The sequence below is a fragment of the Calidris pugnax genome, unplaced genomic scaffold, assembly GCF_001431845.1.
Source record: "Calidris pugnax isolate Ruff unplaced genomic scaffold, ASM143184v1 scaffold68, whole genome shotgun sequence".
Classification (NCBI taxonomy): domain Eukaryota; kingdom Metazoa; phylum Chordata; class Aves; order Charadriiformes; family Scolopacidae; genus Calidris; species Calidris pugnax.
In genome coordinates this window covers 2,069,125-2,084,748 of record NW_015090921.1, presented here as the reverse complement: position 1 = coordinate 2,084,748, position 15,624 = coordinate 2,069,125, and the positions used below count along the sequence as shown (strand labels likewise).

General features: G+C 44.5%; 1 protein-coding gene across 29 annotated transcripts in view; it reads left to right on the top strand.

Moving 5' to 3' along the window:
* Positions 1 to 15,624, top strand: part of MADD (MAP-kinase activating death domain) — an 81,270-nt gene that overhangs the window by 861 nt on the left and 64,785 nt on the right. The gene's annotated exons all lie outside the window — the stretch shown is intronic.

The following is a 15,624-nucleotide window of genomic DNA, read 5'->3' as shown; positions in this document are numbered from 1 at the left end:
CCCGGGGGGTCTGTGGCCTCCGGGGGTGCGCGGGGGCCGCTCGCCTCAGCGCCCCGCTCTGTGGCAGCCGGCCGGTGGCGGGAAGGGGCAGCGGCCCCGGCGTGAGGGGGGAAGAGGGGCGTCTCTTGAGGGTTTCCAGCCCCGGCGTGAGGGGGTGATAGGGGCGTCTCTTGAGGGTTTCCAGCGGAGCGGCGGGGTGTGGAAATGGCGGCGGGACCGGCCGGGGAGGGGGCTCTGCCGGCGGCGGGTGTGAGGCCGCGGGGCCCGGTGGCTCCCCCGGCTCCCCACACGCGGGGCGCCCGGCGGGCAGGGCAGGGCAGGGCCCGGGCCTCCCGGCGGGATTTCCTCGCTCGCTGCCGGGAGGAAGCGGGCGCAGGTTGGGGCAGGTAAAGGGAGGCGGCAGGACGGAGCGATCCCCTGGGCAGAGCAGAGGGTCGGGGGGTGTGTGTGGGGGCTGCGGCAGCGACGGGGCTGGGAAGGTGTTTTTACTCTTTGGTTTGTGAACAGCAGATCCTGTTACACCCCGAGATAATAGAACAGGAAATCCACTTGACGCTGGGCAGTTTCTGATGGAGTAAGCCGTACATCAGCATCGTTTTCCACTTAGAAATGGGTGTCACCACCTTGCCGTGTTGCTCACTTTTCAGTGGGAGGAGGGGAAGAAAGCTTGGTCTGCGCTACTGTTTGTGTGGAGTCACGATAAAGAAGTGCTTAGAGAGATGATAAGCCTTGGAGGAAACTGATTTGTTGCCTGCCTTTCTTCTCTCCCCTTTTTTTCCGCCCAGAGCTTGCCCATTTTACCACGCTGTTTTCAGACGCACGCAAAATAACACACATCATAAATTCTCAGCCCCACAGTGATGGGGTGGAACTGTGAATCTGTCGATCCGTTGTGCTTTCCCCGGGCGAGCCAGCCATTTTCTGTGCATTCGGTGCAATTCTGGGTCAGCATTTCTGCTGGTAACGCTCTCAAGTGTCCTTGCTGTGCTCTTTGCAGTGTCACTTATGTGCAGAAAGGATGTTGCTGGTAGACAGAAGTGAGGGGAGGGAAGACGTATTGTGGTGTCCTGAGGGTCATGTAACTAAACCAAAGTCATCCAAATATAGGCTACTTGGGAAGTGTCTCCATTTTTGGACTTTATGCCGCTTGAATCTTGGGAACTGTTTTTGGATGGGCACGAGGAGTACTTGCTGTTTTCAGCACTAATGAAAAATCTGCAATCCTGACACATCAGAGAGAGCACCTGGGACATCTAACATAGCTAAAATGCATTTTTTGCAGGATCTCATCTGACCATCCTCTCGTAGCAGGTTATATAATGCTGAACTGATGGAGCATTCAAGCTCTAAAATTGTTCCTTTGCTTTACTGTTGTGAGAAAATGCATAGCTCTTGGACCCAATTTAATATACCCCGCAATTAATTACATACGCATTAAGCATCTTACTGTGTGTTTGATAAAATGCAAAATCATCAGCAAGTCTCTAGAACACTTTTGTTTGGAAAGTAATTTAGCCTTGTCTGCACTAAAAGATCTTGTACGTGCCTTTCCGGTGGTGCTGCGCTCGTATTACAAGTCTGGACTTTTGTGTTTTTACCAAATTAACAGTTTTCAAGCTGTAAGCTTCAGAGTCCTCTTGCATTAGTTTCCGTGCCATTACTACCTTGTAAACAGTTCTAGTTTTACTGCGTGGGCAAAAAGGCAAATAATGTCCACACTGAAAGAATGTTTTCCGTACACAATGCGTAATATGGCCAAGATATATTTTGATGATGTGTGTGTTTTGTGCCAAAGCCGTGAATGGTGGTGAACCAAAGGCTGTGTAGCAGCTGACAAAAAATACGTATTCTAGTTTAAAGTTTTCATGGAAAAACATGAATATTCTAGAGGGAAAACCTCTTCTTCAACCTTTATGCCATTCTATAATACTTTTGGAAGCAGACAGGTTACCCAACTTCAGTCTGTTTCAGAAGGATTTTGGAGATGAAGATGGAGAAATAAGAGTTTCAAGGATTTTTAATAGCAAGTCTTACCCACCTAGCTTTTTAGTTTTTAGTAGCTTTTTAGTTTTTAGAGTATGAGGATTGATGGTTCAGTAGAAATGGTAGAGGGAGCACTGCACCTCAAGTCTCACTAAAACGCTCATTCATACCATCTTCCTAAATTAAATTAATGTTGGCTTTGATTTTATCTGGCTTGGGCTGAGGGACATAGAGGCTCATCATCTATAGCTTTCCCCTCCCCCTCACCACAAGCCATATAAAATATTCCAGTTATGTATAGACAGGATATACTAGAGGTTCAATCTCATCTATTTAATATCTTTTGCAACAAGTCAGTTGAAAAAACAAATATTTATGAAAAGAATTCTGGTATTAAATTAGCAAGTCATGTGTAGTGCTGAATTCTAAGAGAATGAATCTTCACAGTTTTTAATTTACGACACTTGAGTTAGTAGATTTTCTCTGATACTTCTCCCCAGATAATGTTTCTTAGAGAAATGGCTTTCTTTTTTGGGGGGAAAAAGTGCTGTTAGAGATTTAGTGCATGATGGTGAATAACGAATGATGTAAAATTTAGTGGCTTGGTCGTCGTTTCACACTGTAGTCTTTTAACTAGGTGGGTAGTGCCATCGTGCTCACAAGATGGAAATTGATACTTTTCTGTTAAAACCAAGGACAGAGTTGGGTGTTTCACTTACTTTCCATTAGGAAGGAATCGGAGACGGGCAATGCATACGTTAAAACCCAGATTAATTCTTGCAAACGTCCTTTGGCCCCACTGTGCCTGCATTTAAGATATGCTGCATTAAATTTCTGGGCAGCCCCTTAGCAAAAAGGCTTTGACGTAGTTATTCAACGCAGTAGTAGAAAATACAGAATACAGCTACAGGCTGGGGATTTACAGCAACGAGGAAAGGATTTAGAATCAAGAATGAAAGAGCTTGATATGCAAGATTAATATCACTTCCCCAGTTTAAAAGATCTCCCTCTGTCTCAAGGTATAAATTTTCATGAAGGAAAAGCATCGTCGGTGACCTGGTGAGACACGAAGGGAAATAAAAATGAGCATCGTGAGGCATCAATTAGAAGGGAGTGTTTTTTAGTGGGATAATCTGTTAATCTGTGGAGTAATTGTGGTATGTCCTTCGCCGACAGAAAGGTTTGCTGCTTTTCCTTCTCCACCTCAAGAGCTGTGAAAAACTGTTACAACGACCTGCTGTTTGCTCTCTGTAACTGAGCCTGCATAATTCAGCTGGTCTTTGCTCTGTTGTCTGTGCTAGAAAATAATTTTAGGGCGATTAGATTCTCTGTCACGGGAGGCCTTTAAACTTGTCAAGACCACAGGAAAACTCCCGTTGATGGTTGAGAAATGTGCTCCTGATTTGTCTCGCTCAACTAGAATCACCAACTGAAACCCCAAACCCAGCAAAACTCTGAAGAAATTACCCCCGTGCTGCTAGGAGCTTTAAAATCTCTTTATACCAGAGAATTCCCAAATGGAGAGGGGCTGTGCTTTTCGGTGTCCGCAAACCGCTGAATTGTGAGAGGTTGTGTTTACTTTTAATCGCTGCTGCTAGCAATGATTATCCCTTGCAATGATTTCAAAGTAAGAAGTGCCACTCGTATATGCCTACGTGTAACCCCTGCCGAGGCAGTTCTCCTGCTGTGTTCCGAGGCCTTGCACCTGCCGAGGCAGTTCTCCTGCTGTGTTCCGGGGTGTTGTGTTGAATAAGAGACTGTCATGTTTCCAGGTCAATGTGAGGAATAAGGCATCAGCGTAGCAGCAAGGAACAAAGTTTTGTGGTTTTCTGTTTCTTCCCCAGTGTTCGGTATTTCACAGCAGCCACAGCCCTCAGAAAAGGGGCTGGTCATCACGTCGCCTTTGATGTATCCTGTCATGTTTGTCAGGTCTCTCCCTTTGGCTTTGTTTTCGTCTAATTTCTAAACTGTTGTTCGAAGTGGTATTTGTGAGAATCAGGAAATTAACCTTGGGTTGTGTTTTTTTACAAAGGAGACAAAAATAGCCAGATTGACAGTAATGTATCTGATAACCTCCAGGAACCGCGTGTTATCTGACGACCAGAGTAGCCTTTTTTCTTAATCTATTCCTTTTCTTTGTCACGTCTGCCAGTTCAGCATCATGGTTGTATCCTGCTTCCCTTTACATTCTAACTGAATTTCCCACTATCAGTATCAGATGCTTGGTTGTCTTCTTGCCCACAGCTTTGACACCAGCTTCCCTGGATCTCTGCTTGCCCAGGTGTATTGTGCTGGCTCTGGAAAAGCCCTTGGGGCAGGAGATGGGGAAGTTCTGCCTCCGCATCAGATAGCGGGAGAAGAGGAGTGCTTTTTCTGATAAAGAAGGTTAAGAGTTGAAACTGGTATTTGCCCAAAATTGCTTCACCCAAGAGGGCTGAGCCTCTCAGCCGCCGTGATGGTGTCTGTTTCCTCTTGATAGCGCCTACACCATGCTCTGCTGGAGCTACGGGCTGGCCCTGCTGCTTCTTTCCTCTAGGCCACCTCACTTCTCCCTTCTTCCTCTCATCAGTCTTCAGATGTTATCCAGCAGGTGTTGTGTCTTCCCTCCTTTGCCATGGTGACTGCCAATGTCTAGAAGATCCTCTGGGGACTCCTTGTTCTGTCACTCCCTGGTCCCAACAGCCGCTTGAGGCGGCTCCGATGCCTTCTGCGCTCGGAGCTCGCTTCCTCTGGCAGATTCACCCACACGTAAACACCCAACACGCGCTTCCCACGTCCCAGACCTCGAGCAGAGAGAAAAGGGGCTTGTCTCTTCGCTTTCCTTTTTTGGTTTTCACCAGCTGGTACTATGAGTTATCACCAAAATTAATAGTAGGATCGGTTTGAGAGTAGGAATTTCTGATCTTCCACATTGTTGGTGAAGAGAAGGGGAAGGCGTGCGGAGGGAAGGAATAGCGAGGCGGGTGGCACACGTGGGGAGATGGACTGGGTGTTTCTAAGAAGAGGCAAAACAGAGGTGAGGCTCCGTAGCAAGGTGGGTGGCACACGTGGGGAGATGGACTGGGTGTTTCTAAGAGGCAAAACAGAGGTGAGGCTCTGAGTACCAGTTTGAGCCAAATAACTGGATTATTTTGAATATTTCTCTTTATTTTCTGGTTCTCCTTACCCCAAGATGTGTTGTGAGTGTCCCCCTTTTCTGCCTTGGCTGGAATTTATTGTCAGGAACCCAGCGAGCCCGTCATTTGTCCATGTGTGGCCCATCTGCAGCAAAGAGAGTTCAATCTGCCTGTATTTGGTGGTGGTGGTACCTTGAGTGATGTCACCCGTTAAACGAGTAGGTGAATAGCTTGAAACCCATGTGAGAGGAGAAAAAGTGTGTCTTTTCTACCTGCTGTCCTCTTGTACTAGTCTCTTCTCCCAGCTCCTGGCTGGGAGCTGCTTCCCGTGGCTGGGGGAGGCCCCGCGGCGAGGGAGAGCACTGAATAATTTAGCAGTTGCAGCTGCATCCAGCAGTTCTCTGGATTTAAATGTCACATGCTTTGTTGTTTTCTTGTTAATTTTTTATGGCTGTACATTTGCAGTGTTTGGCTTTTGGAAAAAGAAAAAAAACAACCACTAACAAAAACAGAAGCCTGCTGGTACCCGTGTTATGGGAACTGTGGCCTGCTCCTCGAGCGGGAACTGGGCAGATGGCTGTACATTTGCAGTGTTTGGCTTTTGAAAAAAACAAAAAACACCAACAAAACCAGAAGCCTGCTGATGCCCACATTATGGGAACTGTGGCCTGTTCCTGGAGCGGGAACTGGGCATAGGGCTGGGAATGGAAACATCTCCTGGGTGATGGGCTCCAGGCTGCACTCAAAAGCAGGGAGAAAGCTCCTTAGCTCAAAACTTGAGCCGAGAGCAGTTGTGGTTTGGAAAATAACGTGCTGCCATAGAGGCTGATTCAGTTTGGGGGGCGACATTTGCAGTGTTTGGCTTTTGGAAAAAGAAAAAAAACAACCACTAACAAAAACAGAAGCCTGCTGGTACCCGTGTTATGGGAACTGTGGCCTGCTCCTCGAGCGGGAACTGGGCAGAGGGCTGGGAATGGAAACATCTCCTGGGTGATGGGCTCCAGGCTGCACTCAAAAGCAGGGAGAAAGCTCCTTAGCTCAAAACTTGAGCCGAGAGCAGTTGTGGTTTGGAAAATAACGTGCTGCCATAGAGGCTGATTGAGTTTGGGGGGTGTTGTGTAGGTTTTGGGTTGCCTTCCCCCCCTCTTTCCTCCTTGCAGAATGTATGAGTGGCTGCTGTTGGAGTTTTGAGGATCAATGAAAAGCTGATGAGGTAGAAATAGGTGAGAAGGCTCTTGTATTTTGTGATGGTGGCGTTGCACAAGGAGGGGAAAAAAGGGACAGACTTGAAAAGAGTGAAGGGCAGGGAGACAGAGCTCCTGTGTTACAGACTCCTGGAGATTATTTTTAAATGAAGATGAATTTAAATTCAAACAGTGTAGAGCAGGAGAACTGGCTGGTTCGACAGAGGGTTTTTATGCCAGAATTCATGATCTGTGAGAAGACAGTGCTCTGTGTGTCTTGTGCTATGAGGAGCAGCGGGGAGCGTCACTGGAGAGATGTTTCAGGCAGTGAAGGAGGGGAGGAGAAAAAGGTCCTTAACTGAAATGGAAGTCTATGAAATGGACTGGAGCTGAGCTGAAAATCATAATCATCTCCTTCCGATGAGCAAGGGGAGCACTGTAAAAGTGTTTGCTTCTCCTGCTTTAGTTTATTGCTGATGGTTTTCCCCAAGAGTGTAGTAGAATAAAATGGATAGCAGTATTCGCATGCCGTTCTTTCTCACATGCTTATCTCTCATGGCTCATTCAAGGTCTTGATTTTTTGTTTGGTTTTTCTTATTTTATTTTATTTTTTTTTAAACAATGAGTAGATGAATGTCCCAAGCCGCGTGGTTTTCAAATACCTGCTGGTGGGTACAGGTTCTGCTGGGACCGCTCCTCTGCCTGCAAGCCCTTGGTAGGATGGCACATTCGTGCTGGCACACTTTGCATGTCCTTTTCTTTTTCTTTTTTGGCACGAGACTTAGAGGAGGAGCTGCTGTGGGGGCCTGTGGAAGCGTCCTGTGTGTACCTGGATAAGCAGATTTTCTCAGGGGCCGTGGGTTCTCCGTGAGCGACCTCATGATGTTTGGGATGGCACATTCGTGCTGGCACACTTTGCATGTCCTTTTCTTTTTCTTTTTTGGCACGAGACTTAGAGGAGGAGCTGCTGTGGGGGCCTGTGGAAGCGTCCTGTGTGTACCTGGATAAGCAGATTTTCTCAGGGGCCGTGGGTTCTCCATGAGCAACCTCATGATGTTTAAGAAAGAAATTTTTTTTTTTTTTTTTTTTTTTTTAACCTTGAGCAACCTGGTCTGGTGGGAGGTGTCCCTGCCCAGGGCAGGGGGTTGGAACTTGATGATCTTTAAGGTCCCTTCCAACCCAAACCGTTCTATGGTTCTATGATTCTATGTTTGCCACCATTCTATGGTTCTATGATTCTATGTTTGCTGTTTTCTTGGATGTGGAGAACCTCCCCACCATGGTGTTTACCATGTTGCAGATGCTATGCTGCCATCCTGCTTGGGTGCCAGGAGGGCTTTGGTTCAGCCTTGTGCCTCGGGGTGAAGCTCATCTGCGGCGCGGGCAGCGCTGGGAGCTCTGGTGGTGGAGGGTTGGAGCGCTGCAGCTGCTCTATAAATAGCCCCGACGGGCTCGGATCTAGGGACTAAAGATTGGGTTGCTATGGAGATTGATCTGAATCAGATTACCTGTGGGTCTGTTTTCACAGCGTGAGTGCGTGCGTGGCGGCTGCCGTGGTCACGCGTGTGCAGCAAGCTGCTTTAGCCACGCGTTTGGCTGAAGCCAGGGATGGGGGTTGGGGAGGAGAGGAGAGAGAAGGCAAGGCTGAAGGGCCAGCATATGGCAAGGACATCTGTTCCTATAGCAACCGAGAACCTGCTTCACTCTGTGATGCTGCAAAAAAGGTTCCTGCCTGCGTGGCGTGATAATTCTGTTTGTGAACTGATTCTGGTCGCGTTCCCTCTATTTGTTGACATCCCTGTCCACGCTGCCTCCATTTTGCTCTGGCAAACGAACGTGGAGGCTGAAGATGTTTGTGTTAGTACTGTGAGAAACACCGACTCACATCTTAGAATTTAAAGAGGACAAAGTCACTGAAGCAAAGGTTAAAAAAAAATAATAATTTATTAATACGAAACAGCGCTGAATTGGGTGCACCAAAAATAGATGCACGATGATCTTTTAGCTTTCAGGTATTTTATACCTTTATTCCGGACGCTTGACTTTCTGTCTCCCTTCTCATTGGCTGAGAAGTTGGAGCTCACATTCTTCCCGACCGCTTGACCTATTACAGGTTTATTTTGCACTTTTTCCCATATAAGGCACACATACACCTATTCTACGAAATTATTATCCTAAACACGCCTTTGATTAGTTGATTAAGGTACACGTTATTTCAGAGTCTTTGCTACCATCTACTTGGCAGATTTACCAGACTGGTTTCTTTGGCCTTATTGATACACCCCTACCCTTTGGGTTTTTGTGTTGAAGGCCGTGTTCTAGTCTGTTTCTCTTCACCTAGATAACACTCTGTGAACAAGGATTCTTTGACAGACCAAGGGCATTTCTGGGGATTAATTGGATACAATTTATTTTATTAGACTCTACTATTATTAAGGCTTCTTTGTTAGTACTATCACACTAACAATGATACATCAATTAGCTGAAGCAAAACTTAGCTTATTTCCCACAGTACTGTTTTCAGCAGGTAAAGATACGATATCATTCTGTAGTAGGAAAGGAAGAAATCTTAAATTATTATCGTTCTTCTGAAGGGTTTCCAAAGATGTCTTTATATTACCAAAAACCGTTTTCACAATTCCTTCTCTAATTTTCTTTAATTTAGTCTGCCCTTTCCCTCAAGCTTTATGGCTAGATGGCCAGAGGAAACAGTTGGGGTGCATCTGCCACTTTATCCATAAGGAGCTCTCACTGATTCAGCTGATGTGTGCCCTCCAGGGAGGATGCTTTTAGAATCTGCCTGCGGCCCTGTTCTCTACAGGGTGAATTCTCATGCTTGGAACTATCCCTAGACATCTCACAGGACCACGCCTGTGTTAGAGACTAACCACACCAGATAAATATGCCATTATCTGTTTTAGGCATGCTTGCAATGCTTTGAAAATATCTCCTTTTTTTTATTTTTTTTTTTTATTTTATTGTGCCATAGTGCTAGTATCTTTTTAGGAGTCACAGCGTTGGCATGCACTGCTGCCTTGCCAAGGTGGATGGTAACACATTGCAATGCTTTGAAAATATCTCCTTTTTTTAATTTTTTTTTTATTGTGCCATAGTGCTAGTATCTTTTTAGGAGTCACAGCGTTGGCATGCACTGCTGCCAAGGTGGATGGTAACACGCAAAGCAGCTGCACCAGTATAGCAAGTCCAGCCAGGTCTGACTTTAGAACTTATTCAATGTTCTGTCAAGCTCTGGAGAAACGAGGGGGGTGTGTGTGTGTGCTCAACTCATCCGCACTGTCATCTGTGTTTCCTGTGTGAGCAGAGCCACTGTAGTATCTGGCTAATAAGGATAATGGGCTTCCTAGAATGTTACGTAATTGGAAGTATAAAATTACTAGCGGTGTTTAATGTTAATATAGCTGTTAAGCAGAGAAAGTGTAAAATGCCTCATGTTAAATGGGAGCTGCTTGTCTGCTTCTTCAAAAGCTTAGTAAAAGGAAAAATAGTGTGCGCTATACCAGAGGTAATGGCTGGAATCACTTGAAACAGGCTCAGAAGAAGTAGTAACAAGAATTTCAGTGGTGAAGATTCCATAAAGATTATTAAAATGTCTAAAGACAGGTCAAAGCCACCTTTAATAGTTCTCATTGTGCTGCAGACTGTGGTGGTTCCAGTTCTACAGCGAGTCAAGCAGGGTTCCTGGCCACACAGATGAGGTTGGCTGGTCCTGAGGTACTTGCACCTATTTCTCATCGCTTAGCAGATAGCTGTTTGGTGTACTCAAGGTGTGTCATGTGAGAATAGGAAACATAAATCAACCAAAAATTGGGCGTTGAAACTCCTGGCCTTATTTGTATTTGTTTCAGCTTTCAGTTCAGTCTGATTGGTATGGATCTTGAGTTCACGGTAAACAATGCACCAAGGTCAGGCATAGTGGCTGTAGATCTGAACTGAGTACAGACTGTCTTGGCTGAGAATAAATAGAAAATCAAGATGTTCCAAGGAGATGTTAGAACTGAAATTTTAGCTCCTTTTGGACATGGCTGGGAAATCTGGTCTTTTACAAGGTGAGACTTCAGTGAACCAGAAGTTATGTGGCTTCTGTCCTGTCATTCTTGATGTCTCCTTCACACCTTCCTCTTAGAAATTAATGTCCCACTGTGTGGTTTTCGCTCAGTCATTTAGTAAATTAAAATGTGTGACCCAGACTTATATTCTAAAGGTATCCATGCACTGGTGAACTCTGCAGTCTGGTACCTTGTACCAGATAAAAGCTGAAGGTAGTGGAAGAAGGGACCTCAATCTGGTACCGTCCTGAACTATGAAAGAGTTGCAAGGAAAGCAGGGCTGAATGAATGCCTGTTGGAAAAGAAGTTCCTGATGTCTTTGTGGTGTTTTTTTTTCTTCCAAGCAATGACTTAAATCCTGCTGAGCCTCATGCAGTTGAGTGTAAGGCTGGCCTGCCAAAGCTGGAAGCTTCTGTGTGAGGAAAAGGACTGTAAGTGAGCTCAGTGGGGTTAACAGTTTGTTGTCTTCAAGTTACACTTCGACTAAATGACTTTGTTCATCTACTTTTGTGTCTAGAAAGAAAAAGACACTTTAGAAAGGACTCCAAGGGGTAGATGAGACAGGGGTGCTGCACAATTCATGTCTCCCAGGAAGAATACTGGGTATCGGTCTGAGACAGATGGCTCTAAACTGATAAAAAGTCTACTGTGTTTCTTTCACACTGCCATGTCCATTCTGTGGTGCGGTGCTTTTCACGAGAGTGTGTGTGTGTGTTTATGTAGATTTTTATTTCTGGGAGACTTGGAATTGCAGAATACCATGCAGATTGTCCTCTGAGATGTTGTGCTACAACCTAAACTGTGGGTGTTTGGGGAATTTTGAAATGTAGAGTAGCGCCAGTAATAGAAGTGTTGTTTTGAACACTTTTTTTGTCTTGAGTTGCTGGTAGGCCGTGGGTTAGTGCTGGCGCTGGCCTTTGTCTTTGTGTCTAGGCTACTGTGCCAATTTTTCCTCATTCCTGAGTATTGCTGACAGCTGCTACAGTATGTGGGTAGTGTTAGTTCTCACCAGCCTGTTCACCATCCATATGGGTGCTTATTACATTATGGTCTTCTCTCATACGTGATATGTTTGTGCTTCTGTTATGTCCTTCACGTCTTTATTTTTCTCCTTTTCTTGAGTTGAAGTTATAGGAAGTTTCTTCTCAAGCGCTGCTTGAGGATTCAGCCTTCCAAGGGCTGGTTCCAAGGTGTTTGCAAATAGAAAGCACACTGCACTTCTTCAGAAGAAGACTTCTTCAGAAAAAGCAACCTTAAATTAAAGCAGCTTGAGAGAGATAAGAGGCCATCAATGTCAAAACCCGTACCATCTCAGAATCAAGGTCATCTCTCAGTTCAGGTCCAAATGCCAACATGTAAGAGGATAAATGGAAGTATCTCTTGGTGGTTTGATCTCTTTCTGTTCTAATGTACTTACTTTGTAAAATGTAGGAGCTAGAGGAAGGATAATAGCAAACCTCTGAGAAAACTCCAAGGGGTAGATGAGACAGGGGTGCTGCACAATTCATGTCTCCCAGGAAGAATACTGGGTATTGGTCTGAGACAGATGGCTCTAAACTGAGAGAAAGTCTACTGTGTTTCTTTCACGCTGCCATGTCCATTCTGTGGTGTAGTGCTTTTCACGAGTGTGTGTGTTTATGTAGACTTTTATTTCTGGGAGACTTGGAATTGCAGAATTGTCCTCTGAGATGTTGTGCTACAACCTAAACCGTGGGTGTTTGAGGAATTTTGAAATGTAGAGTAGCGCCAGTAATAGAAGTGTTGTTTTGAACACTTTTTTTGTCTTGAGTTGCTGGTAGGCCGTGGGTTAGTGCTGGCGCTGGCCTTTGTCTTTTTGTCTAGGCTACTGTGCCAATTTCTCCTCATTCGTGAGTGTTGCTGACAGCTGCTACAGTATGTGGGTAGTGTTAGTTCTCACCAGCCTGTTCACCATCCATATGGGTGCTTATTACATTATGGTCTTCTCTCATACGTGATATGTTTGTGCTTCTGTTATGTCCTTCACGTCTTTATTTTTCTCCTTTTCTTGAGTTGAAGTTATAGGAAGTTTCTTCTCAAGCGCTGCTTGAGGATTCAGCCTTCCAAGGGCTGGTTCCAAGGTGTTTGCAAATAGAAAGCACACTGCACTTCTTCAGAAGAAGACTTCTTCAGAAAAAGCAACCTTAAATTAAAGCAGCTTGAGAGAGATAAGAGGCCATCAATGTCAAAACCCGTACCATCTCAGAATCAAGGTCATCTCTCAGTTCAGGTCCAAATGCCAACATGTAAGAGGATAAATGGAAGTATCTCTTGGTGGTTTGATCTCTTTCTGTTCTAATGTACTTACTTTGTAAAATGTAGGAGCTAGAGGAAGGATAATAGCAAACCTCTGAGAAAGAAACTGCTTTACCTCTTCGTTGCCTGTGGAGAAGTCACCAGTACTTCAGATTCCCTTAGCTGCTTGCTCCTGCCTTTTCTTTGTGCCTGCAAAAGCATTTGTATGGCCACTTGGTTAACCAAGTCATAGAAATAACCTAGTAAAAACAAAAGTGGCAAGGGAGGAGACAGGAGGGTGTTGGTTTTAGTCTCTATCAGTTCCACAATCTGGTTCACCCTGTAACTGCACAAGCACTTGTACCGGCACAGAGGAGGGAATGACACTGGCCTCAGAGCAAGCTTTTTGGCAGAGAGGGAGCCCTGCTTGTGTTGGTTTATAGAGATCATCAGCTGCGGTGTCTGATTCCAACCAGGAGTAGGGAGGTGAGTTCCAGGAAGTGTTGATCTAACTCTGTCATTGCTGTCACCAGCCACTACTAGATCTCTGAAGAAGCGAGTGATTGCATAGGGGATGGCAAACAACCTCAACTTGGTTCTAATTCTTCTGCCTCTTCCTCTAATCCAACAGAACTTCACTTTCAAAAGAAAGCCTTTGCCCTCTCATGTCTCACTGTAACTACAGCCTTGTTAAGAATAAATATCCAAGTAAAGGAGACTCTAGAAGTCCCTGCAGAATTACCCACCTCAGTTTGGTCTCCCTGTGTTGCAGTGGAAACCAGGGTTGTTTCTCAGAAAGTGCTCAAATCTTTTTTTAAAAAAACTGACAGAAACTTTGATGTGTGGCATCGCTAGGATGCAGCTTCAGCCGTTCCAGGGATATTGGAGACCTTGTGTATGTTCCTTGTATTGGTCTACTTGGATACTCTTTTGAAAACTTTATGCTTTTGTGGGAGGTTTTCATATTGCATACCTCGCTAGCTCCTTTGCAGAACTGTGGAAAGATGTAAAATGAATTGCACTCATAGGAGATGTTCTCCAGGACAGAGAATAGAAGTAGGCTAAGGTTGTGGTCTTGTAGCCTCTCAGTAGTCATTGTATATGTTTTTACTCCATTGTACGTGCAGTTTATTTTCTCCACTTTCACTGAAGGATAGAATAGTCTCTGTTATAGAGTAACAACGTATGTTTGGTTACCGCTGAGTAGCAGAAGTTCCTCAAAGTCATACCTCTAGGTTACCTCATTGTAATTTTTCCTATGCCCATACCTTTCTTCTTTAAGAGTTCTGGGTAAAGCTTGTTGGAAAGAATACAGATAAAATAGTTCTTCACACTGAAGGCAAAAAGATCCACTTGATCACCCCAGCTTCATCTTGTTCCTCTCAAGTTTATCTACACCAAGGCATTTGCAGAATATGTTGGATAAAGAGCTGTTGCAGGACAGATTCTACAATGTTTTCAACAATGTCATTAAAATGAAGAAAGAGGAGCTTTGCTTCCCGTGTCTGTATTTTCTTTGTTGTTCAGAGAATATGATTTATAAAAGTATTGCTGCTGAGAGAAGGTAATTCATAGTGCTGTCACTTAGGAACCTACAGCAGCTGTAATTGAGGATCTCATAAAACCATGCCACAAAGTCTTACAACATGTGGGGGTTTTGTTTGTATGTGTGTGTGAGAGAGAGCGAGTTAAGGTTTCTTTCAGCTTATTATTCCATAATTAATACTCACTGACTGGTATGATTTTCCTTTTTTTGATAAATCATATGCATACTTTTTGTGTGTGTGTTCTTCCTCGTATTTGGAGGGCTAATGAATAAAATTCCCTGACTCTGTACCTGGAATGTGAGGGGCTGGGAAAAAAAAAAACAACAGATAAATTGCTAGACTTTGAATGTGGTTGTGAGATGCTGACAGTTACAGTGCCTTTAACTAACTTTTAGTTGTATGAATAAAATTCCCTGACTCTGTACCTGGATTATGAGGGGCTGGGAAAAAAAACAGATAAATTGCTAGACTTTGAACGTGGTTGCAAGAAATGAGAGAAATAATGAGAGAGCCATCAAGAAAATGACCTAATTTTTCCTGGGATTTACAGGTTGTTAGTAAATCTTTTATACAAATAAAATCTAAACTGTGCTGCAGAACCGAAGGCTGTGAAATAATGAGAGAGCCATCAAGAAAATGACCTAATTTTTGCTGAGATTTACAGGTTGTTAGTAAATCTTTTCTACAAATAAAATCTAAATTGTGCTGCAGAACTGGAGGTTTTAGTACAGTAATAACAATTCTGTGATGATGATCAGAGGGCTGGAGCACCTCTCCTATGAAGACAGGCTGGGAGAGTTGGGGTTATTCAGCCTGGAGAAGGCTCCAGGGAGACCTTGTAATGGCCTTCCAGTACTTGAAGGGGGCTCCAGGAAAGATGGGGAAGGACTCTTGATCAGGGACTGGAGAGATAGGACAAGGGGTAATGGTTTTAAACTGAAAGAGGGGAGATTTAGATGAGATATTGGGAAGAAATTCTTTCCTGTGGGGAAGAGGAACAGGTTGCCCAGAGAAGCTGTGGCTGCCCCATCCCTGGAGGGGTTCAAGGCCAGGCTGGATGGGGCTTTGAGCAACCTGGTCTGGTGGGAGGTGTCCCTGCCCAGGGCAGGGGGCTGGAACTGGATGGTTTTTAAGGTCCCTTCCATCCCAAACCTTTTTATGGTTCTATGTCTGGGGTAGCCTTAGGAGATAAACATGAACTGAAATAGAAACTTTACTCTGAATATGACCCAAAAGGCAATCAGTTCAAATTTTTAAATATAAAATAAATTTATTAATGCTTTCATTGGGATGCTCAGTAAACTTGTGCAGTTTTAACATCCCTGATTTTAGAGTTTCACAGAACTTTTCTGTTTCAGAAAATTTCTGTTTTCAGATTGTTTTCAAATGTAGGTAGGAACATTGTAATATGGAATTTGATTACCTTTTAAGTTGTTTTGGCTTTTTTCCTGTCATGAATTCAATGAAGTATGAA